Source organism: Pinus tabuliformis, chromosome 8, assembly GCF_031772625.1.
Source record: "Pinus tabuliformis cultivar Carrire ecotype Pingquan chromosome 8, CPIR1, whole genome shotgun sequence".
NCBI lineage: Eukaryota > Viridiplantae > Streptophyta > Pinopsida > Pinales > Pinaceae > Pinus > Pinus tabuliformis.
Window position 1 is genome coordinate 358,156,003 of NC_142294.1, and position 4,923 is coordinate 358,160,925.

The following is a 4,923-nucleotide window of genomic DNA, read 5'->3' on the forward strand; positions in this document are numbered from 1 at the left end:
TAGCTTACAATTTTTCCAGTTTTTCCATAATTAAGAATATACTCTGGATTATTCTCTATGTTTAGAACCCTAGTGGTCTTCCTTTAGAACTGTCCTTTAGCTGACCCAGCTTGTCACCCATGAGGTTAAATCTGAATGAACCCACTATGCTCATAAAAACGTATGCATTTTTTTTAATCGTGTAGAGTTTCCATTCATAAACCTTCCCAGTCAATGATAGAAAGTATCAAAGGTTAAATCTATAACCCATATGTTTTATACAAAATTATGTAATCTTGGTATTATTTTTCCTGGAAATCTAACAATCAACATTTCCACAATTTCAATATACAAAATGGTAAATAATAACTATAGTTTCTAGGCCCATTCCTAATTACATCCACTCAGTAATTTCAATAGGGAACTTAATTTCCAACTAACAATTTATTCCTGCAACCAATAACTTTGTTTCTTAAACTACATTTCTCATACACTAGTAGAAAATAATGAAATTAGTGACTAGGTGACTAAAAAACTTAGTCATCGTAGCTTTTCAAGCGAAAATACTACAAAAATTGAGAAATTTCAACTCACCAACTAAAAAAAGACTAATATAAATGACTAATTTTGTCATGGTTTAAAATATAGAACTAGTTAATAAGTAATTACAACTAAGAATGACTAACATCAATGACTAATTTAGTCTACAAATAAAAATATGACTACCTAGAAATCACTACAATAATATAAATAAGTCATTTATGTTAGTCATTTTATTGTGTCACTTCTTCAATCAAAACATAAAAGTGATAGGGGATTCAAAGGTTGTTATGGATTTGTTGAAAGGTTATACTTTCTTAAACACTTCTTTATTGGATCAGTGGATGATTACAATTAGGGAGTTGATTAGAATCTTCAAGGTTATATCTTTTGATAACATTCACATGGAATTAAATTCAAATCATTTGTCAAGTGTGCATGCACATAACATCCTTATGAACCCTTAACTTTAACAACAACCTCACACTTCTACACACCGTCTAACAATACTGATGGGCAAATACAACAATGCCAACATCCAACAAAATCCACGTAATGAAAAGGAAACACTAATAAACACATGTAGAATCCTCAATCCTTAGTTCTAAAGATTACACAACCCATCATGCTCAAATCAACAAAGCAAAATTTAAACTATAGATTATTAATGTGGTAATATGAATTATTAATGTGGTAATATGAATAAGAAGAGAAAAATATTAGAAAATAATCAACTCCAACTTCAGTCTCACCACACATAAATATCATTGCATATGACCACTAATTACATACCGCTTGGCCATATTATGGTAAATTCTCTGCATTTAAACCAAATCAAAGTTGCCCCATAAATTCTATGCATTTAAACCAAATCAAAGTCTTTTGACAATTTTGGCGCCACAATGTTATGGTAAATTCTCTACGTTTAAAACAAATCAAATTATTTCGACAAAAATTTGGCACCACAAATTGTTCCACCTTAATTTTTTTTTTATCTGGAAATATGGGGTACGTAGAGCCATCTTTGGATGCCCATGGCATTGGTCAGGTTGGGATGCTACTAATTGTCCCTACAACACATTCAAGGCTTTCAAACCTCAAATTCTATTTATGGATCACTGCATCTGCATCGATAAGGTTGGGATGCCACAGCTCAACCTTGCAACACATTTAAGGCTTTCAGTCCTCAAATTCCATGTATGGATCACCGCATCCCATCCTTCTCATTCTTCAAAACTATAATATGATACTCATTGATCTGCAGATGTAGAGATCACCAATAACCTGTAAACATATGGAGCTTTCTTTTAATTCTGTCTTTGATATTTTTGTACTGTAATGGTATAGATGATGGGCACAAAGTTGTTTGATTTGTTATTTTTTCTATTTAATACATTGTTTCAAATCATCTATTACTAAAAATATTCATCTGAGATTGAAGTATATGGCTTCATCCTTTCCTGAGCTCTCCTCTTTGTTTTGTCCAAGGTTTCCTGTCTAGGGTTTGTGCTATCAGCCTACTAAGTTATTTTAGTTTGGGTTTTCTGTTTTAATATTTTCTCGTCTTATTGCTTAATTTGGTGCTACAAATAACTAGACGAGTGTCAGTATTATCTAACTCAAATTCGACTAGAGTGTTACTGCAAATAGGACCGTTAATTGGTATATGGTGCTTGTCTTTAACAATGTCTTGGTAACACTAGTAAGAACCCATATGCAATATGTGTAACCAAGACATTATTAAAGACAAGTGGGTTGGAGTGGAATGTTAAGCATAATGATATTTTGATGCCTGCTGATGAGTGGCCTAGAAATACAACACCAAGTGCTCAAACATCATGACATGCATTTCAGAGTTCTTCCCTAGCTAGTGCCAGGGTTCTATTAGCCAAGGACAGTTATCGTAGGCTGGGAAGATGGAGAATAGTAGTAGTATGGATATGATAAGAACCTGTGGGTAAGTACACAAAATACTCATGAAATATTTGGATACCACAACAAACTATTCAAGACTTGATGTCTCAAGGAGGGGATAATCAGTCGACTCTCTATGGGTAGCAACAAGGCTTCCAAATAGAATTGATGAAGCCAAACTTTTCTAGCAAGTAATCTAGCCAGGTACTACTAGGTGTTTCTCAGCAAGTTGGCTTTCAAAATCAAGTTCAAACTACTAATGGAGAGGCACATTACTCACAACAACAATGAAATTCTCATTGAGGTAATGCCTCAAATATATCTTCACAGGAATCAGCTTCCTAGGAAGTGAAACGTGCTTCTCAACAAATGGACTTTGAACAAAATTAGGCAAGCCACGGGCTAGAAGAGTGAAGATCCATGTGAATAATCACAGTTTGTCATAGCCTCTAATTTATGAGAGGATGGAAATTGACAACCAGCCGCTAGGGTTTCCAGGTATGCAACCCAACAATCAACAAGCAATGTTTTAAAGAGGTCCCACCCTTAGTCAGCCTTAGAAAGTTATAAGCGGGCACAATATACAACAATGTGAACTCCAAGGTGATCCTGTCATGAAAACCATGTGAAGTCTAGGATTCCAAATGCAGAGGATCAACCCGCGGAACACTGCGAGTTTCAAGGAAAATACACAAATGTAAGTGAATACGAAAGGGATGTTGTTCATTTCTCTTTAGTTGTAGCTACCTAGTGTCATTCATGTTAGAGTAGCTACATGTTTCAACTACAATTCGTTTCTTAGTTAATAACCATTATGGTTATATTGAAGAAAGTCTTAACACGTGTAAAGTTATTTACGATAGGAATAGAATATGTTTCCGTTGTTGTTGCATGAATCTTACTAGAAAAATAGCTCACATGGGAACCCCTAGCAGATGATCCATCTAAAATTTGTTTGGCATAAAAATAACATAATTACTATGTCTAATCTGATTTTGAGGTCTTTTTTTGAGATTGTGATTGTAGGTGGTCACTTGTTTCATTATTTGAGATTTTAAAAGAAAGAAAATTAGTGAAATACACAAGTCGTGAACAACAGTTTGTGATGAATATCCTTTTTTAAAGGGGAAAGAAGAGAACAAATTTGAATTCATAATTTAACTGCCATGCTAATTCAAGATGAGTCAAATTGTCTTCTTATTGCTACCACCAAATTATGGGTTGTGTAAGATATTCTCGTTGTTTTCTTTATTAATCTACCTCCCAACAAGATTCACATTTGAGTACGAATCTATATTAACACAAATTCATTTTAACCTTGGATCTGTTATGTGCTAAGTGCTATCAAATTCCTCAAGTTGCTACATTGCCAAGCCCTCTGTTGTTAACTGTCAACTCAAACCCCTACCACACGAATTTTTTATTCTGCAAATGACGTCCATGGGCCTAGAGCTCTTAGAGCTTTAGTATTAGGCATATGGAATTTTGTTTTTAATTTAAGAAAATCACTACCAGTGGGATATTTTTGTAGTTCTTGAAAAACATAAATTTTATCAACCTACCATAAATGATTTGCACAATGATTCAAATATCATTAATAAAGCTTTACAACAGTGACGACTCTGCAAGTTAGAGTTGGATGTTGGGAAAATTGGTTGTAACAGAAGGAGCTTGAATATGATGCGTATCTAAATAAAATTCAAGATATCATTAATTTAGGTTGCAGTACTATTAGTCACATGTTTATGTCTGTCACTGTTTTATTTATTTTTTTTTAAGCAATACAGACAAGGGAACACACACTACAAAGAATTGATGGTCTCCTCCCCTCCTCCCTCATATGCATTGTGGAATGTTCCTCTTGTTGCAATAACACAACCTTAATAGAAAGTAAATCATAGGAAAATAGAAAGTCCAATAATTCTCAGTAACACCCATAATATTTTGGTGACTTTTTTGGTTTCTCTTTTTACGGAAACATTTCACCATTTGAAGCACCCTCTAAATGGTGCAAATTCCCTTATATATGTAGCAATGTTACCAAAATTTTCTTAGGTAGGGGCTTAGCAAGGCGAAAGAGTTAAGAGGTTCAAGAGGCCTGGGCAAAACTTCACAAATCTTTTGGACAAAATGATGTAGTTTATGGTTACTATAAGTAGGTTGGTGAGTCATAAATGCATTGACTCAAACTCATTTGAACTGAGTCAAATTTGGTCAATGCAAGTATGACTTTCCTTTGAGTCATTTTGACTTGTTTGGCTCATGACTTATATTTAACTTGCAAGTCTCACAACAATATGGACTTGGGAAATTATTCCAAGAAATAGCTAGCAAAACAGTAAATGATTCCAGAAAGGAACTTCAAATCAAGATGGTGCTTCATAATTTTCCTAAGAAAAAATAAGGAATAAGGGAAAATGTTATTAAACTTGGGAAACTAGGGCCACCAAATTCATTTTAGACATCCCATTGGATGGAGATGATTTTTGC